Genomic DNA, 25371 nt, shown 5'->3' on the forward strand with positions numbered 1-25371 from the left:
GAAACTCTCTTTGAAAGAATCAGTGGTTAAAAGTGGTGGAGATAAGCCTGCTATTCGTTATCTAAATAATGTGCGGGACCTTCAGATTCCGCCTGGCTTTACTGCAACCAATTTCTTTCAGTAAAACTTCTTTTAATTCAACTCAATGAATTCAAGAGTCTTGCTTTCCTGAGGGGACATCTGGGGCAGGTCCTTAACATTCCTCTCCCAGCCAGGATCTTGTTTTTGGTTATGGCCATAGATATCTTTGATAAGACCTCTGATTGGCTATGAATATCATAATAATAATATTCAGCCTCACCCTATCTGTTCCTGTTGCAATTCTTTAGAACCACCGTGAGTATTGATCAGTTCATCATTCTCTGAAATTTCCCCCAACTAGCTTATCCTAAGTCTTTCTTAACATGAGAAGTCCTTCCATAAAAAGAGTTAGTTGAACCTTATTGTCATCAATATTTCTGTTACACCATGCAAGACCCAATTACCCTGCAAGATGCAAGGACTAGGAATTATATCAGTGAAAGAAACTTGGAGACCTGAAACAAATCTATGGGTTTGGGGGAGAATGAGAATCAAGGCCCATGACATGAGAAGCAATAGTACCACCCTATACTGCACTAGTGAGGCCACACTTGGAATATTGCATTCAACCTTGGTTGCCACAATGCAGAAAAGATGCTGAGGCCCTAGAAAGAGTACAGAGAAGAGCTGCAAAGATGACAAAGGGTCTAGAGGCTAAATTGTATGAGGACCTGTTAAGGGAACTAGGTATTTTTAGCCTAACAAAGAGAAGGTTTAGACATGACATGATAGGCAGTCGACTTATTCTCCAAAGTACCTGAGAGCAGGACAAGAAGCAATAGATGGAAGCTCATTAAAGAGGGATCCAATCTGGAACTAAGGGGACATTTCCTGACAGTAACAATTAATCAATTGGAAAAGCTTTCCACCTGGAGTTGTGAGGGGCTCCATCGCTGGAGTTTTTTAAAAAAAGAGATTAGTCAGCCATTTGTATGGAATGGTATAGGGTCTCCTGTCTTGGGCAGAAAGTTGGACTGGAAGACCTTCAAGGTCTCTTCCATCTCCATGATTTTATGACATCTAAAACCAGTGTGTGTAGTTGAAGGATTCTGAGGGCAAGCAAAGGTAGCTAAGAGTGGTAGATGGAAACGAAAGGGCAAGAAATACAATTATATATAAAAAGTTGAACTGAGCAGAAAATAGGCAATATTTGCATTCCACTCAATCTTAGTAAGAAGTAGCCTTTTTACTATAGCAGGATAATTGATCCATTCAGCCTTTGTCTGCACTTAGAACCAGGAATTATTCAAGGGGGACAATTGGGAATCTCCTATGTATGCAAACGGCTCTATTATTGGGCTATGGATTTTCCATAATATATATTTGGATGAAGAGGAACACAGAGGGAAGAGATGGTCAAGCAGGGCATGAAGAAATTAAATAAATTTGAAAGAATGAATGCATGCATGCATGCATGCATGAATGAATGAATGAATGAATGAATGAAGACTAGACAGCCATCCTGAAAAGCAAGTGTCTTGTTCCCTAAAGCATTATTGTACTTCTCACATACAGCTGAACCAATATGTCATTATTAGAGACACTTGGAACGGTCCTGATGTCATATGAAAAGGTTTCCTTAGATATCAACTTGTGGAAATCATCATTCTCTTATCAACACAACTATTGATGTTGCCAACTCAGCTTGTTTCCTTTGTTTCTTTTCTATGGTTTAAGCCAGGAGACTTGATCCTAATTTTGTATAAGTGTATTAATGTTTCTTAATACACAATTAAATTAAAAATAATCAAATATGCATCTCAATTTCTTTGCTAATAGCCAGGTGCACGTGCGTGCATACACACACACAAGGGGATTAGTCATATATTTCACTTCATACAATGATTTATCCCAACAGTCTTTTAGCTGAAAAATATAAGACACTTTCCTTTACTAATCAGCACCATAAAATATAAATTAAGCAATCCTTATGTTACATGAGTAGGCTCAATTGCTTTCAAAGAAAACCATTTGTTTTGATTTTCAGTCACCAGAGAAGGCCAGCCAGTGGTGTCACTGACTTCTTCCACATTAGAACAGAATGGACATGTTTGTAGGACCTTTCAATGAAAAAAAAAATGAGTGCTGACAAAATGTTAAGAAAAACTAAGTATTTTTTCACTCTGATCAGAAAATAGAAGATGGCAATGGAACAGTATATCTCCATTGGCATTTTTTAAAGGTTCATCATTGACGCCCTTCCTTCCTTCCTTCCTTCCTTCCTTCCTTCCTTCCTTCCTTCCTTCCTTCCTTCCTTCCTTCCTTCCTTCCTTCCTTCCTTCCTCCCAATAAAAGGAAGGAAAAAAGAACACGCTAAAGGAAAGAAACATGTAATGGAAACTGGTTTATACTGAATGTTATTTAAAACAAATATCAAAATGGATTCTTTCTTTCAGTTTATGAGTCTCTAGATAGTTTCATGGTCACACTTCCAAGGTTTTTTCATGACCAAGAGGTTGTTTTTAAGAACATGAAATCTGAGATTGCTCTTATTATCATTATGAACAATGAGTCTAGAGCCTTTTAATAAGACCTTTGTCATAACAATGTGAGTAATGGTGTAATCACATGATTTGGCACTGTGAAATTCTCTTGGCTTAAAACAGGAATTAATTGTGGGGGCAGGAGACTGAGCAGGAATCCAGTCAGGACTGACCGTTTTTGTGTCTACACACTAAAATCATCCAGAAGTGTGTGAGAAGCTGAGATATCCCAGAATATCGCTAAAATTGACAAACAGTTTCCATCTGAGATTTTAAAATTAAAGCAAACAGAAGAAAGCGTATGGCCCATCTCAGCAGGCTGAGGCTTCTGGGAGTTGTAGCTTAGGAACATCTGGAAGGCCAGCAGTTCCCCAACCCTGACTTAGGGACAAGAGTCAAACTCACAGCCAAAGGTTTAGATAAACTTTTCAAATATAAAAACAGCAATGCGTATGTTTCCTATTCATGCCATAGGTTTTGGTGACGGCCACTGGTTTAAGATATTTTTCAAAGAGATTTGAATACCCTTACAAATAATGATTAGAGTCATGCTGATCAGTCATTATACTTAATACTGTTTTATTCAGAATAAGACAATGTAGCTTTTAAGTTCTGATGCCAGAATATTATCTAAATGAGACAGCAATTGGTTCCAGCCGTAAATTATGTTAACCTTTCAGAATGAGAAACATTTAAGTAGTTGATTATTATTATGTGACAAATATATTCAGATTGAAAACTTTTTTTTTAAAAAAAGCAGGTGACAACAGTGCCAATAAGATAGTTCTCAAATTTTCAGATTTCACCTCATATTTAATTCTGTTCCCCCCAATTTTTAAACAAGCATTGGTAGCTTTTCTTTGTTCAAGTGACTTAGTGATAGTTCCCTGAGCTCATCATGTGGAAATGGGAAAATTCACTGGTGCTATTTAACATAATAACAGAGTTGGAAGGGACCTTGGAGGTCTTCTAGTACAACCCCCTGCTCAGGCAGGAAACTCTATACCATTTCACAGTGTTTTTGTAAAAAAAAAAAAAAAAAAAGTGCCGGAACTCACACATGTCATACAACCCACCTTGCCTACCCTACAAGGTTCCATCCAAAAAGGTGCTGGAACTCTGTTCTGGGCATTCTATGACAAACAAAGTCCTGCCATTTCAGACAAATAGTTGTCCATTCTCTTCTTAAAAATTTCCAGTGTTGGAGAACCCACAACTTCTGGAGGCAAGTCGTTCCACTGATTAATTGTTCTGTCAGGAAATTTCTCCTTAGTTCTAGGTTGCTCCTCTCTTTGATTAGTTTCCATCCATTGCTTCTTGTCCTGCCTTCAGGTGCTTTGGAGAATAGCTTGACTCCCTCTTCTTTGTGGCAATCCCTGAGATATTGGAACACTGCTATCATGTCACCCCAATCCTTCTCTTAATTAAACTAGACATACCCAATTCCAGCAACGGTTCCTTATATGTTTTAGCCTCCAGTCTTATGTATTTAATTTGAATAGCATGGCCTGGAGTCTTTAGTTTGTGTGAAAATTGAGAAAATGACCATCCAGTTGATCTGGGAAACCAGTCATTGGGAAATATTGTGGGTGGAAAGGAATAGTTTGATTGTGGTGGTAATAAAACCCCTTTGTCTCCCTCTGAAGGGATTTGCTCCATAGGGCAGTTTGTGAGAGACAAGTCTACGGATCCCCAAGCACAGATTTCATTCAGAGATAAGGCGCTTGTTTACCTAAGTGGAGAAACATGGAGATCTATTGCAGAAAAACATATGGTTGCTATTTAATTTATGCTTTATCATTTTTCATTCTGACATTAAAGCTGCTCTACTGATGTGGGGAGAGAGCACTGTGCATTGTACACCCTAATCCAAAATGAGGGCTCTTTCTGCTTGCCAGAGGAAATGTGATTCCAAAACAATTTGGGGGCAATTGTAAGATGATATGACACAGAAAACCAGAAGCTGCTGTAACCTGAAATATTATTTCTGGACAGTATAATATTTGCTAGAAAATGACTTGTGAATACATGGCTGGCTGCCTCACGAGAGCTAGAAAGCTTGCAAAAAAAAAATGGAGGCAAATGCTCATTCTTCAGAACCGCCTTCGATTTTTCTTTTCCTGATATTATTTAGCGCTAATTGTTCTTTTAAAGTCTGCCATTTCTTAAAGAAATTTAAAGGAGAAGGGGGAGAGAAAGATTAATGGCCTATTATGCATGAGAAATGCGTCTGGAACATATGATGCATGAGAACATGACCCTCAGTACTTAAGGGAAATAGGGACAAAATTTTTTTAGAGATCGGAAAGGAACAAGATATGTTATTACTCACCAGCACCTAAATTGGTACCTGCTCTCTTCCTAGACTAGAGACAAAAGGTGGTTTCTGATCCCCCTTTTCTTCTGAAAGCAGCTTTGTTGAGGTAAAGCATAGTTACCTAGTCCCTGGTACCATTGGGTTGGGCCTCCATGCTGATGTTCTCATGTGAGGACAGAGAGAAAGCCTTCCAACTTTTATTTATTTGTTTGTTTTAACAAGATTTATAAAGCCACTGAATTCAAACCATGTGACGTTGGGCAGCACACCGTATAAAAAGTAAATAATAAATCCCCAACCCCATCCTCGATGTAGCATCAAACATTAAAATATCTAAATATAAAATGGCAACCAAACAACGTTACAAAACTTTCCCTCAACTGCTCCCTAATGCCTGGGAATGGGCATGGGAATATAATGCCAGGTCTTAACAGCTTTTCTAAAGGCAAGCAGAGTTGGAGCCTAAAGGGGGTGGGGGGGGGAGGGAGATTGTTTCACAGGAGAGGGGCAACCATGAAAAAGGCACATTTCCTAGGTCTTATAAGATGACAAGATTTAAAAGAACAAACCTGGGGCATGCCCTCCCTAAGGGAGTGTGTGGGGTAGGAAGATATTCTTAGGAGGAGGCAGGCCCTCAAGTAACCTGGTTCTATGCCACGTAAGGCTTTAAAGCTGATTAATCAGAATCTTGAAGCACACTTGAAAGTCTATGGGAAGCCATTGCAGCTCACAGAGTAGTATTAATGACATAATGACATACAGTAGGCCCATGATGATTGGTGCTGCTGCATTCTGGACCAATTGAAGCTTCCAGATGGTTTTCAAGAACAGCCTCATCCATGCACAGGATATCGTCCGACTGGTAGGTGATCAAGGCATATAGTATGTGATCAAAGTTAGCTCTTTGGAAAGTGCTGGACTGTCAAGACCAGAAAACTCCCAAAAGAAACATAGCGAGAACTGCAGGGGGAAAGAGTATATAGGGTCCAAATTATTGAAAGATCCCTCCTTATCTCTCTGCCATGGGAAATATTTAGAAAATATCAGCAAGTGGATGGAGAGATGGATAAATCTGCCATCTTCACTTCTATCCTAATAGTCTTAAGCCAGCAGGCTACGGAGCATTCAGAATGTTCTTGGGAAGAGCTTGAAGATGATTGTTCCCAAGTTTGTTAATAAGGAATACCCTGAAGACATAACTCTTAAGAGTTCAGCCACTGCTTAGGCCAAGTCAGAGGTGCCTTGCTTCAGCTTGGACTCTTGTTTCCAAAAGCTGAAGCTTCATCATCATTGACTAAGAGGGGAAATGGGCAAAGCATGGCATTTAGCATCTCATCCTGATGGGATTGGTCCAACTCACCTCTGCTGGCAGAAGGGGCATTGGTGGACAATAAATCAAATTAAATCAAATCAAATCAACCAATAACCAAATAAATAAATAAATTTGCTCAAACTTTGCTCAAAGTACCTGCTTCCACCTGAATGAAAGTATAAGCCAAATACACCTACCAGCTTTTATGCAGGAGTCTGTTGTCTTTTCTTTGTGTGTTATTTATTTTCAGAAGCAGATGAACTTTGCCTAACATATTATTAACCCTCCTATATGAAAAAGCTTGAAGCATGCCAAATGTCAAACAAGCATCCTATCTGTTATTTCAAAGAAAAGGGGGGGGTTGTCATTGTGGAAGGGGAATCTTTAAAATGGTGAAGAAGTATTGGAAATGAGCTGATTAATTTCTGTAATGGTATGTATGAATGACCTTGGGAGACAGGGAAGAACCACAATCGGGAGAAAAGTTGGATAAGATGAGGCAACTTAGCCCAATGCAGGAATGTGGATTGGCAAACATCTCAGAAAAAAACTCTAATTTCTTGATCTATAAAGCTGAGGGGGGAGGTCCAAACCTTTGCACTTGCAAATGTAACCTTACAGTGAAGTAGAATTTGTTCGTTTGGGCATATTTCCTATCTGGACTATTTTGCAAGACTGACAATTTCCCCTGCCCCAGAGAATTGTGAGCAATTTGTATCAAGAAGACATGCATGTGCAGAGGTGCCCTTTGGAAAGAATCCTGAGTTATGGAGTTAGTTTAAGGAATTTATGATGTACAATTCCCACAGAAATTGCTCCCCCAAGTTATGATATAGCCCTGCAGGGGGCATCGGCCTTGCCTCAGAGCTTTCAAATGCCGGGTAGCTGTCTGGGTCTTGATGGGGTCCTCATACATCATCCGCATGTAATCACAAACCCCCACAAAGTTGTCCATCAATGGACTAGGTTGGGCTAGCAGGGGTGTGCCCCAACGAGCTGCAGAACCAGAGAGCAGACTTATCATAAACCCCACTTTATCCCGGTCAGTGGGGAAATCATCTGCTCTCACACTGACATACAGGTGGCATTGTCCCATGAAAACAGGAAACATGTCTGGGTTGCCATCAAATTTGTCCGGCCTCACCACTTGGCATTTTCTCCTGGGTGGTGGTGGAGCAGCAGGAACATGGACAGATAGCTGAGCAACTTGGGCAGATAACAAAGCCAGCTGCTGGGAGAGCTGGGCGTTCTCAGCACGTAGCTGCTTCATAATAGTTAGGCTGAAGGCAAACTGTTCTGTCCCAGCCTACATCCATCTTTGTTGCGTCACAAAAACAAACCCCTCTTTAACAGTAGGCTGGGAAAACCAACCCCTTTTTATTTCAAAAACAGTTCTGATAAGTTTTCTCAAAAACAAAAATAACAGAATACTTTTCCAATAGATAATTGGTTAAAAAAGCAAACAGAGCAGGAGTTAAACAAGACATTCATCGGTAAAACAAACAGACCATGATCTCTGGAAGTTCTTACAAATGGTTGCCTTCAGCAACCAGCACCGCCCACACCTCCTCTTTTTATACAGCAGTTCCAAGGCGTTGCCTCTCAGTGCCTTCTCCGTTTTCTCTGGAGTTGTCCCATTGACTGCTGCTGATTTACTCTTGCTAATTGCCTGTGTGTGCGAGCATCAATTTGCAAGTCCATCAAGTGTGAGTCGTCCGAGTCTGACTCAGTCCCCTCACACAGCTGAGCTTCATCAGGAACACGACTGGAGGGCCCAGGCTCTTCATCAAGCCGTGAGTCTTGTAATTCATCAGAGCCTCCCTCTGACCCTGATGGCCCTTCAAATGCCTCCTCCACCTCCTCCTCAGATTCCTCAGATTCAGCTGTTGGGAACACAGGCTGGCACGGAATCACGACACTCCAGTCTGATTTGGACTAGGGGAGGATTTCCCTGGTTCTCTCAGAAGACTCTCAGAGAGGACTCCCCTAGTCCTCTCAGAAGGACTAAGGTAGCTATGATAGCAGTGTTCCAGTATTTGAGGGGCTGCCACAAAGATGAGGAGGTCAACCTATTTTCCAAAGCACCAGAAGGCAGGACAAGAAGCAATGAGTAAAAACTAATCAAGGAGAGGAGCAAACTAGAACTAAGGAGAAATTTCCCAGCAGTGAGAACAATCCATCATGGAATGCCTTGCCTTCAGAAGTTAAGGATGTTTTTAAGAAGAGACTGGACAGCCACTTGTCTGAAATGGAATAGGGTCTTCTGCTCATGCAGGGAGCTGGATTAGATGACCTCCAAGGTCCTTTCCAATTCTGTTATTCTATGTTCTATCTACATCATACTGGTTGTCCTGCCCATTCCCCTCCCCCCCGAACTGTCCTATGTGAAAGTGTTTGCAACTGTTAAGGAGAACATGATCAAGAGGAACAGGGGTCTCATTCTGCATTGATTAGATAAGGAAATCTCTGCCATCGGTCTATTTTAAAGAATCCAGGAACTCAGGTAAATTTCACTAACTCCATTACATATACTTCCGCTTGGCCATTAGCCAACAATGAGGAACGTAGACAAGAGGTTTAATGAACAACAAGCAGCAAAGCTAGGTCTGGACATTCCCCACAGACTAAAAATATGTAGAGGTGCATTCAACCTGGCAACCCTAGGTACATTAGAAATGCGCTGACATTCATTTGTCCAGATGTGTGTGTTGCTTTTAAATTCTGCAGAGCATGGGAAGATCTCCCGTTTCACCCAAGCTCCATTTTTCACCATCTGTCCTAGCAGCAGCAACCAGTATATTTATTGCAGTGATATTATTACATATGGTAGCTTCATCAAACAAGCAGATAATCAGAGTCAGAAACAAGCTCTCCATTCCTCTTTATACTTGGCCTTTTGGCTTAAAAGCTTTATTTTATAAGCCTAAGATAAGTCCTTTTCGGAAGATATGATCCAGAGAAGCAATAGATTTTTCCATTCCTTGGAAGTCTTAAAAACCCAACACCGTGGCGATAAAAATGGACTGTGTGCTTTGAAACATCTCTATTTGAAAATTGAAAAAAAAAAAAGAGTAAGTAAAAAAAACCCAGCAGTGGTCTTGTTTCTCTCTGACAACAACTCTCCAGCTCTGCTTCATCCACTCCTCTGCCAATTTGCAGTAATTTTCCCGCTCAAGCACCAATAAAAGTCTCAACAGATTTAAAGTCTGCCATTAAATATTTCCATGTTTTGGAAGGATTTGATGGCATTAAATGTAACAGAATAATGGAGTCTCTAAGTAATTCCATTGGTAAATAATCTACAATTAGGGAGTTTGCAGACCAATAGAAAATAAATAGACGAATTTTGTATAATTAACCCAGTATGAAATACCTTCCTATATACAAGTGATAAAGTGTTCCTTTGGGCCATCGCCATGCGTGAAGGCTTTTATTCCTTTCAAGCGCTACATTCTCTGAGTGCCAAGTTTACACTGGGGAAAAGTATGCTAATAGAACTGATGGATCTCCTTCCACGCTGTAATCATCTGAGCTCGGGATGTTATGGTGATGGCCTTTCGGGAGGTAGATGCTTTTAGAGCCACTTCAGGCTTAACCCTTGCGGGTGGGTTTTCAACTGAAGGCCTCTTGCAGAAAAATAAGCTTGAAGCAGTTTCCCTCCTAATCATTCACCTTCAGTTTCAGGAGAAAGAAAACGCTACACCTCCATAACCCTTGTTTTTAGTCAAATGCCGTACACAAGAGTCCCACGTTTACATATGTCTATCTAAATATCCCAAATGTATGTAGCCTACACATTCCTGACAGTTAGAACAATTAACCAGTGGAACAACCTGCCTCCAGAAGCGGTGAATACTCCAACACTGGAAGTTTTTAAGAAGAGACTGGACAGCCATTTGTCCGAAATGGTGTAGGGTTTCCTGCCTGAGCAGGGGGTTGGACTCGATGACCTCCAAGGTCCCTTCCAACTTTATTATTATTATTATTATCATTATTATTATTATTATTATTATTATTATTATTATTATTATTATTATTATTATTAATAAATATAGTTAATCCTCAACTTACAACAGTTCGTTTGGTGACCGTTTGTAGTTACAACGATACTGAAAAAAGTGACTTCACATTTATAACTATTGCAGCATCCTCGTGGTCATGTGATCAAAATTCTGACACTTGGCAACATACTTATGACGGTTGCCGTGTCCCGGGGTCACATGATCACCTTTTGAGCCCTTCTGACATGCAAAGTCAATGGGGAAGCCAGATTCACTTAACAACCGTGTTACTAACCTAACATCAGCAGTGTTTCACTTAACAACTGTGGCAAGAAAGGCCATACAATGGAGCAAAACTCACTTAACAAATGTCTCGCTTAGCAACAGAGATCTTGGGATCCATTGTGGTTGTAAGTCGAAAATTCCCTGTATATAAAAACCATCATTGCTAAAAAAAAATATCATTTTTTAACAGTGGGATAGCTTTGCGCATTTGAGAGTGTCTTGTATTCATTGCACTAACCCTTCAGAGATCTTACAGCTACCCTACCTTCTCATGCTTCAGTTAAATCCCCAAATAAGACCACTTGTGAGAATTTCTCAGATTAGAAAACCGAGGCGGTCACAGAAGCTGCAGAGAGACTGAGATGCACCAGAAAAGAGATCAACATCGGCTTCCTTTTATCATGACATTAGCCAAAGCTCCAAGACAGCAGCAGAATTCTTTCCAAGGCTGTTTGGAAGCTCTTTAAGGAATGAAAGGAACAAAGACGTTGAGTTTTAGCATCTCCTTTGACAACTACAAATGCTTGTTGGAATTGGGTAGAGCAAACCACTATAATTACTCCAGTAAAAAGTATCATTTAGCCTGAATTTCAGTAATCTTATCTAGAAAGTCCAGTATCCATTTCTGTGGTGGGGTGTGTGTGAAGGAGATGCACCATCATCCCCAAAGGGAGGAAGGAAAAGAGACAAAGATTTGCATAAAAATGGCCAGGCAAATATCCATACTTGAAAATAATTGCTATAAGATAAAGAAGAAAAAGAAAGGAGCTGACCAGGGACCTCATATTACATTCCAGGTGTTAATTACAGGTCCTCAACTTACAACAGTTCATTTAGTGACAGTTCAAAGTTACAACAGCACTGAATAATGTGACTTATGACCGTTTTTCACAGTTATGACCTTTCCACCATCGCCATGAACAAAATTCGGCTGCTTGGCAACTTATTCATATTTATGACTGTTGCTGTGCCCCAGGATCATGTGATCAACTTTTGCGACCTTCTGATAAGCAGAGTCAATGGGGAAGTCAGATTCACTTAACAACCGGGTTACTAACTTATCAACTGCAGAGTTTCACTTAATAACTGAGGCAAGAAAGGTCATAAAATTGGGTAAAATTCACTTAACAAATGTCTCACTTAAGAACAGAAATTTGGGGCTCAATTGTGGTCATAAGTTGAGGACTACCTGTACCAATGGGCAAGGAAGGCTCCTCTCTTCATTGTAGACCTGGACAGCCTTTCAAATCAGGTATTGCCCCCTGAAAAGCAGGCCTTTCTGCCAGACATCAATTGTCAAATTAAAACTTTTCTTCAGACAATATACCCACTGCAAATGGAGAGTGAGGAGAGAATAGCAAGACTGACACATAATTCTCTCATCTTCCAGCAAAGCCTTTTTAGCTCCTGAGATAATGTTGTGATTGAAAGCATTTCACAGTCCACACATTCATTGTTGGAAAAATGTTCATTAGTACCTGAGTTAATTCTCTCTTTTCTCTACAGCAGCAGTTCTCCAACATTTTAGTCTCAAGAGCCCTTTACATTCATAAAAATGACCGAGGACCCTTTGGTATATATGTCTTCTATCAATATTTATTGTATGAAAAATTAAAACAGAGACATTTTAAAATATGTATCTGTTAAGGAGAAAGTTCCTAACAGTGAGGACAATTAACCAGTGGAACAGTTTGCCTTCAGGAATCATGGGCGCTCCATCACTGGAGGTTTTTAAGAAGAGGCTAGACAGACACTTGTCTGAAATGGTATAGGTCAGTGGTGGCGAACCTATGGCATGTGTGCCAGAGGCAGCACTCAGAGCCTTCTCTGTGGGCACGCGCGCCGTTGCCCCAGCCCTGCCTCCCCCGTGGCCCCCTCCTCACCAGCAGCCCCCTGGAGGAGATTTGCCCCCAAGTGGGGCCCGCACGGAGCAGCGCAGCCAAGGAAATGGCAGCCAGGGAGAAGGGACAAGACTCCGCCCTCATGCCCCATTGCACGCAGATGATACTATAGGGTGCAGACGGAGGGCGTGGCTGCCATGGCGCTTCTGAGCTGCCTGGGCGATCTGTGGCCATGGACGTGGTGAGTGGCTGGGGGGGCGGGGTGGGGGTGGGGGGGCAGAGTGGGGGCAGGCAGGGTGGGGGCGGGGCCAGTTTTTGGGCAGTCTCTAAAAGTTTGCCATCACTGGTATAAGTTCTCCTGGTTGAGCAAGGGGCTGGACTAGAAGACCTCCAAGATTCTATTCTATTCTATTCTATTCTATTTCTATTCTATTCTATTCTATTCTATTCTATTCTATTCTATTCTATTCTATTCTATTTCTATTTCTATTTCTATTTCTATTTCTATTTCTATTTCTATTTCTATTTCTATTTCTATTTCTATTCTATTCTATGAAAGGATTTTCTACAGTATTATCCCCACATAATGGAGGGCCAATGCAAGCTACTAGTTAAAGGTGCCAATTATCAATAGCCCCGCCCAGCCCTAAGAACACCTAAGTCCAATCAGCTGTGAATTTTAGAGAGACAGTTTTAGCCTCCAGCTGTCCTGGGTTTGTTTTGGAAGAATGCCCCCCTTAACCCTATCCCACTTCCCCAATTAACTGTGGTTTATGAACACCATAACTCAGTCACAAATATTTGCCACTATTCTGCGCTCCAAAGACAGTGCTGAGATGCTAAAGCAGCTGGAAAAGCTAAATGTGGCATCCCTGAGAACAACAGAATCCACCTTTCCAAAACTGATTGGTTCAGTGATGTCCCATCTCTGCTAAAATCCTCACCCTTGCAGCCGCAAATACTCCAAAGGAGGAGGGGGAAACCCCACCTCCTGTAATCTAATCTTTGAAAACATAAAAGAAAAACAAGCTTTTGAGGACTTGCCTGTATCCTGGGTGTTGATTAAGGTGAAAGGCCTAGTGTTTGTGCACCTGAGATTATTGAAAATTCTGGGATGATTTCCAAGTGTGCTTCTCTTCCCTCCTTCTCCACCTCTTGGCTCGACATACAATATAGGCCAACTAGAGGTTTGTGATGAGTAGGATCAGCTGTCTTCCTTTGCCTTTGCTTTATGCCCTTCATTAAAAAGTTTGTTCTCCTAGCAAGAGGGATTACAGTGCTCTTCCTCTGACAGGCAGATTGGGAGGGACCTGCTCTAACTTAGCAGGACAGTCTTCTCATCGGCCCCTTTAGCCTTTTTTGGCCAGTTTGGTTGGGGGCAGCAAAGGGATATTGTATGCTGGAGAAGGAGGAGAGAGCACCACAAGGAGATAGGTAGATCGGGGAAGGAAAATTTGCCTTGCATGTTTTAAATGTACCTTAAAGCATAAAATATAATACAGAATATAAACATGTGAACAAAACAACAGATTTACCTCCCTAGTTTTGCTTTTTATCTCTGTAATAAAAGGGATTTGGTGTGATGGCACCAAAACTATAATTTCTTTCTCGATAATACATGTGCAGTATATTTATATTCAGACAATGGCAGTACTTGACAAAGGTAGGTTTGTTTTTCAAAACCTGAGATGAATAATGAGGCAGTTTATGCATACTCCCAGGGGAAGAAGTAGATTAAATCAAAGAGAGGAAGAGCAGCTTGTAAAATGTCATGAAGTTATGTGAAATCCAGAACTACCTAATTTAGGTATCCTGTAATGCAGCCCTACGTGGTATGTAGGTAACATGTAATCAGGTAATGTGTGAGATTACACACCTTTTCATTCATTCATTCTTCTGAACTGCCCATCTCCCTATTTACTCTTGTAAATAGACCCATTTGAATTATAGACCCATTTCAAATATAGGAGAACCTATATTTCCTCCCCAACCTCTCTGGGTTTTCCATATGACCCTAATTTAAACCCTTTTATTTAAACAAAATCAATAGTGGGCCAATTCGTCAGAACTCTCTGTCAGACTAAGTGGTACAAAAGGTTGGGGAAAGAAAGAGAACATTTCAGTCAGCTTTCTAACCAGAAGAGCTGCAGTCAAAAGATGGTCTCATTATAAACATGGTAGACTGAATGCACTAATCGGGACTCAGTAATAAGGGCTGCAGGGATCAGGACAAAGAAATGACAACTAACTACTCCCCCCTACCTAACCCCACCCCCTTATACATACCAGGTTGTAAAACCAAATTGGGGTATATTTCAGATCTGTGTGGTTGTAGTAACCATCACCTTCTAGCCAACCATATTAATAGTGGAAGAGTTTATCCTGACTGGATTTTCCCACAAAGATTGACTGTAGAGATGAATAAACAGCAATATCTAATTGGTCAAACATTGGCTTCTTTTGCCTTGGATTACACATAATGATAGCCACCCCTTGCTATCGGTATACTAAACAAATAAGACTCTCTTCAAATCTGAGAAAGGACATCTATTGAAAAGTTGCTTGTTGTCCTTTCAAAAAAGATTCTGAAGAGGTGACGATGGGTGATCTGGAATCTCTCTCTACTTAGTTCCAAGAATAGAGTCTAAATCATAGCTTGCTAAAACTTCCTCTCATTCATTCACTTTAAATCTATGTGCATTGTTGTTCCTGGAAATCTGAATTACTATTTATCATATTCTACATACATTATACTAAGAGATCTTGAAAAGATAAAAATGTCTAGTAAGAACCGTGTTTCATCACAAGTAACCCTATGGAAACGAATCCTGTGCCAGTGATAGGCCAGGCTGAAGCTGTAGGCTGCCCATCCTTTAACGAGGGTTAAAGCCCTCATATGTTCATGGGGCCTCTGTCTTAGAAGATGCTCTCCTTCCTGTGTGCACTAACCCTGACATTAAAATATTCATTATTAACATGGCAGAGAAAGAAGGGATCAAATTCCCTGTAGCACAATCAAAAGAGAATGCCAAAAAAGTGAAATAAATGAGTAATGATCATCTTATGTTATTCTTCTGTTACCTAAGAAACTATCTACAAAACAGAAGTCCTCATAAATGTTCTGGAGAAGGATCAGACGCTTTTGGCTGCAGAAGGATAGGAAGTGTATATGACTTGGCAGGCGTTCGTTTTCTAGAAGATAAACTATAGCATCAAGCCAGTATTCTATTACTTTTGACCTTGCAGCCTGTGGCTTCTAGCTGCACTCTGTCTTAGAAAGGAAGGACCCAATGCCCTTTGTAACATTTTCCTTTTGAAATTTCTGCTTTCAAAAGTCTTACACTAAACTTTACTTGGGATGAATGTCCTATCTCATTTAAAATTGGATTAAAAATTATTCAATGGAGTCACATATTTAGAATACATACACAGCATAGATGAACAGATAGCATGTTCTTCTGAGTTTTCTTAGTAGATTGATGCAAAACTATATTATAGAATAGACTGTAATTAGGAAAATAATATTCTTAAGTGAGATTAGACTATTTTCTCTCTCATTTTTTAAAGGATTTTATTCCTTTGGGGATAATATGTTGCTGGGACCATCAAAACCAAAAGCTGTGGGGCCACCCCTTTTCTCCTTTTGGCACCCCTTTTTGTTATCTCTTTTTTCCTCTGAGTTTTCCTTCTGAACATGGTCTCTCCCACAGAGTCTTTGTCCTACACTCTTACTGCATGCGCCATACAGCTAGGAAAGGGACAGATCAATCAAAGGGACACTGATGATGTTACCTAGTTTGGTAATGAAACATCTGCAAGAAAACAATCAAGCTTAGAGGACTCCACAGTTCAACCCTGAGCTACAAATATTATCTGGATTGATAATTTCTAGAATATTCTTTAAATTAAAAAGTTAAATCTACCTTGAGTTTGACTCCAGTTTACATCCATGTTGTTCTGGGCAAAATGTTTGCCTTCTTCCAGTATTATTTTTCAAGCTGAAGAACTAGCCTATGCCCCTGGACCTGTTAGTGATCTTCCACCCAAATGTTAACCAGGCTGAGTCTTCTTAATTTTCTGAAACCAGCCAAGGGCAACTATGAACAGCCACATGTGAATCTGTGAGTGGAATTTTGTCTTTAAAAACAAAGGTACACCTTGATGTTCTCTACCATACCACTATGATAAAAGCCCATAAAAGGCTACAGAGGAAGAGGAAAGATACAAAGTGGTACTTTCTTCATAATCCCTGAAATTCTGATGCTGATTTTTTAATTATGAACTAGAGGGAACTCACACCTCCCAGCTTTTTTCTGACACTTGCCTAAAATGCTAGCACTCAAGGAATTGGTTGAAGAAAACTAAAAAAGAAGGCTAAGTAGGCTTGTATGGAAGGATATTCCTCATTTTCCAGATACATTGGATGGCAAGCAATAAGTTTTTAATAATAAAACAATATTAGGAAGATAGAAATGGCAGTAACTCCATTTGAATACTTACAAGTAGGTTCCAGGAAATTCAGTGTAATATTGCTCAGTGAAGTACTACCTCACTTCTACTAAGAAGTGGAAGGATTTTCCTAATTTCCTAATATTAATATCTTAGACTAATATCACATGGGGAGGATTGTTAAATAGAAGACAACCAGTGCAGGATGCCTTAAAGCAAAGGATTCATGCAGAAATAATTTTGGATTTACTCAACCAAATCTGCACCCTAATGCTGACCCAACTCCCAACTGAACTATTTTTCTTTTAAGATAAATGGCTCTGCACATCTCCAGCTGGAAATGTTAATTGCATGGATGGCTAATTCTGCATGACTTGAGGCTAAATCAGGTTGATGGTGTTTATTGGCTTTCAACTTCACGAGCCATTTATAAACATACAAAAATAAGGTTAGGATGAAGGACTCGACAGAATGGCTATATACATTTGCATAAACACCCTCTCTATAATTGTGGAAAAGTTTGGTAAACAAATGCATCATTTCTAGATAAAGATCGCCAGTGTATTAAGTTAAGGGCAACAAATATGTGTTGCAAAAGAGTTTGCCCAAACATTTAGCTTAATTCAGAATCCGTCAATGTTAACATAGTAATTGCATATTGTTAATACAGGCTTGTGTTTTTTTTTTAAGTGACCCAGACTGAAATTGATATAAACAAATGCCTTCTTGCAATGATTTTTCTTCATCCCAGACTGTCTACTTTTGGCTGGGAGAACAGTAAAACTTGGTGTACTTGGTGGAAAAAAGCCATGGAAAATTAAAGGAGGAAGGATAGCTTTATCACTGAAGCATGGGACATAGGTTTAAAATGCCTGGATTCAACTTTCTGGCATGCAAGCTAATTCTGCAATTTAAGTAACTTGTTTTAATTTTCTCCAAAATCCATACTTAGGATACCGGTTCCCCGCTCCCACAGTCCCCCACCAACATTGACTTGTAAAATAAATGGAAGCCTTGTGCTTCTTATGCTGACATCACATGTATCTTACAAATCAATTCTAGAGGGTAAAATTGGTTAAGTTTGACTCCTAATGACTAACTGACATCTCCATGTAGCAAAGAAATGCATTGCCACTGTTTTCTACAATTTATGTTGAATTTCAAGTCCAAATCATAGATTTGCTGGTAGTTTCCAACCAAGTGCTAATCAGATCTAACATTATATTAGTTTTTTCAATCTTATGTGGTAGATGAATGTTTGAAGTGGTCAGAAGAATTTCTAATTATTTCAGCAAATGCCAATGATGTTTGTTTGTTTTTGCAAAAATAGCTGTTCCAGAGCAATCTGCCAGAATGGTGGGCTAAAAACCGTTCCTAACATTCCTGAAAAGGAAGGGAATCAGACATATGCCATTAGCACATTACAGAAAAAGTCATTTTAACACTTGCAAACAACTTACAGCAAAAAAATTGTATCAAATAAAAGTAAGCATCTTTTCTGTCTGCATATCACACGTGTAGTATACAGGGCAATAAAACAAATGCTAGCAACATTGTTCTTAAGACTTACCTTACATTCCAGGTTATGATTAGGAGGTCTTCATGAATATATATCATGATTTTTTTTCTTGGCAATAATACAAAAATACTTAACCTTTGGATCAATTTTTAAAACAATTATTTTGATCTCCCAGGGGCTTTGGGGGGATGATCTCCTGATGAACTTTTAATACTAATTTTTCCAAAACAAGAAACACAATCAAGTCCTGTCTCTACCCTCCAGAAAAGCAAGCATGCACAGATAGACCAAAATTCCCAATCCACTAAGAACCCTAGGAAACACACAAATAAGGAGATCAAATCATCAGAAGATGCCAAATCAAACATACTTGTGCCAAACACCTACCTGCTAACCAGTCAGGTGAACCCAGGCATTTGTTTTACAGATTCTGTTCAGCTATTGACTAGGATTAATGCATGTTTTCATGGCCTGGTATGTTATATAAATCCAGCCTGATTGCTTAATATGATTTAATGGATTGGGTGAATCAGGAAATGAATTATGTAAACAAATTAAATACACTGTATGGACATAAGCCACAAATGCAGGCCAAATGATCCATCATCTGCCCCCCCCCCCAATCAAACATATGCATATTTAAAGTATGCTTAAGGAGAAGTAGTTCTGCCAGTATATATTTTATAATTTTGAGTTTATCCACCTAAAAACTAATTCACACATGAAAAATCCTAATCCAGATAAATCACCTTAAACTTACTCAGCTATTTTCTCGTTTTGTTTCCCCTCTTTTTTAAAAGAAATTTTAAATTTCTTTTAAATTTAAATTTAAAATGTTCCTTTCTTCTGTGAAGAATTTTCTGATCTCCCAGAGCACCAAGATTTCAGAAAAAAATTAAAGAGAGTAGAACTGTAACTAGAGCCCAACATTTGCAGGTACAGGGAGATGAACTAGGAGAAACATTGACACAGCAATGGTAGTAGCATTCTTAGGTTGTTAAAAAAATTACTTCATGTGATATTTTGGCCTAGAGATGATGTTTTTATATTGTCAGTGGTAAGATGGCAGTTGAGCAGTCTCAAGAAGACTATAGCTTCCCCAGTCCTTCTAGTCACAATAATGAGAAACCCCACAAAGAGTACTTGAGTATTTTGCAATTGAAATTATATTGAATGACTATTCTGCCATGTTTGTATTAAAAACAATCAGGGCTTTTTTTTGTCATAGAATGCACCAGAACAGAGTTCTGGCACCTTTTTCAATGGATTTTCCAGAGTTGCGTTCTTTTCCTATTGTTTTCCTTCCTATCTTCGTTTGTTTTTGAAAATGCCCCACTAGCGGTACGGTGTGAGCGGGGTCCCCTCCAGCACTGTCTGCCTCCTCTAGGAGGAGCCATGAGGCGCCGGAGCACCACAGCCAGAGCGTGGCTTGATTGGCTGGGTCGGACCATGTAGTGTGGAAACTGATGGTGGCGGTGGGAGACACATAAACATGGAGGCCATCTTTCACAAGAGGATGAGTGAGCCTTTTGCCTTCCCTTACGGAAGGTGGGCTGTGTGTGAGATTAAAAAGAGGCGAAGCGAGAGGAAAGAAAGGCGGCTGGCGTGGAAGCTTGCCCGACAGTGAAACTTTGCTGTTTCAGTTCCTTGGGTAGTTCAAAGGCTGGGATGTCTACGAAAGTCTCTTTTTAGTCTTTTATACTTTATATTCAAAGTATGCAGAGGGGAAGAATAAGAATAAAGCCAATGTCTTGTGATTTGGAGGTATTATTATTAATAATAATATATATTAATTATGTATTGATCAGATGTAAAGGTAGACTACAGTATGAGGTTTAATCAGATATATTTATTAAATTGGGTTTAACTTAAAGGTAAATTAAAAGTAATGTATTCACTGACAAAGTTTCAACTTTAATTTGTTTCAAGTCAATATTCATATTAAACTCCAAATGTGAATTTTTCCACCTTGTTTGACAACTTCTTAAAAATAATTCAATCGTTTACAAGCAAACCCCAAATTGAAGGTTTTTTTTTTCAACTACAAAGGTAAACCTTGTAGGGTAAGCAAGGTGGGTTGTATGATGTGTGTGAGTTCTGGCACCTTTTTTTTTTTTAACAAAAAAAGCACTGAAAACAATACACGCTAAAGGTCTTTCATACCAGATAATGTAAATTATGTACTTACTTTGTGCTCTTCTTTGTAAAAACATGGGGTTTTTTTTAATAGAGAAGAGCAAAATAAACTTGTAACTTACATCATGAAATTTCAACTTGTGAGCACCATTTAGATTATGGAGAAAGAAAGGGATTTTCCCAAGGGCACTGAGAAAGGTCTGTGATTGTATAGAGATTTGAAACTGTTTCATTCATTCAGTGCCCTACTGCTATGCCACAATATGTGCTACTGCACACTTATACTATTCTCAATTATAATATGTCTGTTTTAAAACAGAATGCAATCAATGTGTGATCTGTGTGTCTGTACACACACACATATATATGTACAAACACCACAAATCACACATTTTGATTGCATTCTGTTTTAAAACAGACATATTGTAACAAGACAGGTTTATGACTAGTACAGATGTGAAACTGACACAGTCCACAGATAAACCAATCTGTCCATCCCTATCAGAGAGAGGAAAAACACATCTTGTCTGGAGGGAGCTTATGAACAAAGTTATCTTCATGCTTAGCTTGCTACAGGGTTTAATGAAAGAGGGAGTCTTTAAGGAATGGGAGTTTGCAAGACTCAGCTAAATGAAAGAAGCACATTGAGATTTAAAACACACATACATAGATTTACGGTGCATTGCATTAGGCCATGGAGTGCATCTGTAGAAGTTTAAAAGTGATCCTCAAAGACTCAGATTAATTCCTGGAGGTGTAGTAAGAAGAGATAAGCTTGCTTGGATTAAAGCAAAAACTACAGAAGCACCTGCAGTTTTCTGGTGTTCTGGGAAGACAGATAGGATGCTCTTATCTAGGTTGTGTAACATTCCTTTTGCTGATCACAGAAATACACTTGGAGGAAACAACTTATCACCCAACTGCTTAATGAAAGAGTTGGCAGCTCATTTGGATGGATTGCAAGCCAAAGAATGCTCTGTTGAAAATGATTCATGGGGGGACCTTACAAATGTGGTGATATATCTACTCAACCTCACTATAATTAAGTAATGAGTGGTTAAAAATTAAATAAACCCCATCAAGACTGTTAAAGAGAGAGCCAGGGTGGTGTAGTGATCTGGTGAGACATGAAGATCCTGTTTTAAGTCTCCCTGACATGTTGCTCACTTTGTGACTTTGAGCTGCTTTGAGTTGTTGTGGAAATGAAAATGGAGGAAGGAGTACCATTCATCCTTCCTTCAGCTCCTGGACTATAAACATAACAAATCCAAAGTTAATGATCCTATGTTTTGCTGTTTGTGTTGGTAAATAAGGAGTAAAGTTACCCATTCCAATGGGAGGATTTTGCTGCAGCCAAAGAGGTGAATGAAATGATTGTTATTTCTTTACGCCAGAGGAAACAGAAGTCTCAGGCCAAGAGAGACAACATATCACATCAAATAAAACATATATTTGCAAGAACTCTAGACTAAACCCACCAGTCCATATTTTAGGACCCAAACCTAACCAGGCTTACTCAAAACTTGAGTCCAACTTTCTTTAGTGAGATTTGTTACTAATCATACATGCACAGGAATGCTATTTTTAAAGCATATATCCTCCTCCTTCCTCACTTAGAAGCAGCTTTTTTTGTCTTAGTAAACTTAACTCCATTTGTTGGAGGGTGAATTTGCACATGCATGTTGCTTTTTGGTTATTCCATGTGTTGGAAGAAAAATGTTCAGGGTCCAGTCCAAGCTGGGAATAAACAAAATGGAGGCTAAGACGCTGGAAATAAAGATGGAGGCTGCTTAGAAGGAAGGATCCCGTTTATTGAGTTGCAGAACCAGACAGAAATGTGGTTCTGAAGCAACTGACCACATGGAGCTGAGAACAGTGAGTTTTTATACCTTCTTGGGCTTTTGTGTTTGGAATTGTTCCTGTTCCTGTGGCATACACTTAGAGCTAAGCTTTTGAGTGTGTCCTTTTGGTATTCTGATGGTGGTGAGTTAATCTTATGATGTCCCAAATGTCATGTCCTACTTCCCTGGGGCTGTGGCTAATGGCTATGTCCTGTGTTGGATTTTTGGGTGAGGGGTTGCTGGTTCTAATTCTATCACTCTGCTATTGTTAGCTATCAATTTTGCTGCAAGAGATTTCAAAATATTTTGTGTTAAATGAGCTTCTGTCTGCTAGTATTTGCTCATGAATGGGGCCTCAGTTTTTCTGAATGGGATGATCAAATCTGAATTTCTATAGAGCTGGCCTGCTGAGTTTCTGGCTGGGGGAGAGGGAGAAGTTTTTGCCTTTTAAGATGTTCTCCATTATTCCTTTGGGGAAATATAATATTCTGCCTTTTTAATATCCCCCAAAATATTTCTTTCTCTGGGGGAGGGCTGTCTTCATACACATGATTAAATGGATCACAGCAAACATATTCTCATGTAAATACAAACTGCAGTTTAGGTAAGGTAGAATTTGCTTGATTAATTGGTTGGTTGATTTGCAAATGCTACCCAAAATTTTCAATTTTCAAAATCTCTGTCTCTTACACACATACAGTATATAAAACCAAAATCAGGACTCTGAAAGGGCTGAGCAAAAAGATTTAAAATCTTTTCTAAACTGTAATAAGAAGGGCGGGTTCTTCAATTGTAGCAGCAGTTCTTCAAACAGCAGCAATCTGTGTTTAATTTTACTTCAACATGAGCAATAGGACAGCATCTTTGTACCTGAGGATAGAGAGATAGTTTAGGAGAGAGACAACAGATCTTACATTATGGGCATCTAATGTATCTATTTCTTGAATCCAGTGCCTCAAATTGTCTAATGGTGGGATCATCTCTGCATTTTCCATTCTGTAAATTAGACTAGGATTCTCCTGTAATTCTAACAAATAATATTATGTGTGGGTAATCTACAGCTAGATTCAGTATTAAGAGTGATGGAAACTTAATAATTCAAGTTCTAATCAATTTAAGAATTATTAAGTTAGCATCTAAGAACATAAGCAGTTCCAGTATTATATGCAATCAGCAGTTGTTTAGACTGGGTTTCACATTTTAGTTCACTTATGAAGACCTTCCCAAAGACCTGGGAAAGGCAGATATTGCTTAATAATATTAAAGGTATTGCTACAGAATGCAAGCTGTTCCAAGTAAAGTTGCCATTTGCTTGGAACAGCTTGCAACATACAATGATACATCATCATCATCATCATCATCATCATCATCATCATCATCATCATCATCATCATCATCATCATCATCATTATATTATTATTATTATTATTATTATTATTATTATTATTATTATTATTATTATTATTATTATTATTATTATTATTATTATTATTATTATTATTATTACATACACAATAATGTGAAATCATAGCATGCCAATTCTTTAGCTGAGCTTGACCTTCATACACATCAAGTTTTTCTGAAGAACTTAGGACGTTATAATGTATTGGCATATTATATGTGTGAATCCAAGCATGTGGCCTTTTGCAATTGACAGATGGAAATGTTGTTAATGCACAGATTTTCTAAGGGCTATTCAAAAAATTTTTGGTATGGCGTCCAATGTGCCGATGACCACTAGGATCACTTTGGCCAGTTTATGTCATAATCTTTCCATTTCAATTTTCAGATCTTGATATTTCATGATCCTCTCAAAGGCTGCACAAAAATCTCTCTGACAAACTGAAAGACAAAAAGGACAAATACAAAAAATGGAAAGAGGGGCACATAACCAAGGCTGATTATCAGCAGACTGCCAGAACATGCAAAGATGAAGTCAGGAAAGCAACGGCTCAGAACGAACAAAGACTTGCAACAGAAATCAATGATAATAAAAAAAAGTTTCTTCAAACATATTAACAACAAGAAAAAAGTCAAGGAAACTGTAGGTCCACTAAAGAGAGAAGATGGCAAGGAGATAACAGGCAACAGGGAGAAAGCAGAGCTGCTTAACTCATACTTTGCATCAGTCTTCACACAAAAAGAAACTATAGCCCAACATAGCAAAAAAAAACCACTGCAAAAGACAAACTAGAGATAAAAATTAAAATAAGCAAGAAAATGGTAAGAGAACACCTATCCAACCTTGAGAAATATAAATCACTGGGATCTGACAGATTAGATCCCAGAGGTCTGAAGGAGCTGGTAGATTGTATCTCAGAACTATTGCACCATATCTTTCAAAAATCCTGGAGCACTGGAAAATACCTAAGGATTGGAAAAGGGCTGATGTTATTCCCATCTTCAAAAAAGGAAAAAAAAACGGAGCCAGGAAACTACAGACCAATCAGTCTAACATCAATACCTGGGAAGATCCTGGAAACAATAATCAAAAAACAGATCTGTGAACAACTAGAAGCAAACAAGTTATAACTAGTAGCCAACATGGGTTTGTTAAAAACAGATCATGCCAAACCAATCTTATTTCATTCTTTGATAAAATGACTAAATTAATAGACCAGCAAAATACTTTGGACGTATTATATTTAGACTTCATTTGATAAAGTAGACTACAACCTACTCCTTAGTAAGTTAGAAAAAGGTGGAATAGACATCATCACCAACAGATGGATCTGTAGCTGGCTGGCAAACCATACTCAATGAGTAGTCCTCAATGGCACTACATCCACACAGAGAGAAGTAAGCTGTGAGGTACCACAAGGTTTCATCTTAGACCCAGTACTCTTCAATATCTTCATCAATGACTTAGATGAGGGAATTGAAGGGGAACTCATCAAATTTGCAGATGACACCAAACTGGCAGGAGTAGCCAACACCCCAGAATACAAACTCAGGTTCCAAAAAGATCTTGACAAACTTGAACAATGGGCCCTGTGCAACAAAATGAGTTTCAATATGGAGAAAAGCAAAGTTTTACATTTAGGCAGGAAAAATCAAAGGTAACAAGTACAGACTGGGCGAGACCTGGCTTAAAAACAGTAACTGT

The sequence above is a fragment of the Protobothrops mucrosquamatus genome, unplaced genomic scaffold, assembly GCF_001527695.2.
Source record: "Protobothrops mucrosquamatus isolate PMUCROS unplaced genomic scaffold, P.Mucros_1.0 scaffold230, whole genome shotgun sequence".
In the NCBI taxonomy this organism is placed as follows: Eukaryota; Metazoa; Chordata; class Lepidosauria; order Squamata; family Viperidae; genus Protobothrops; species Protobothrops mucrosquamatus.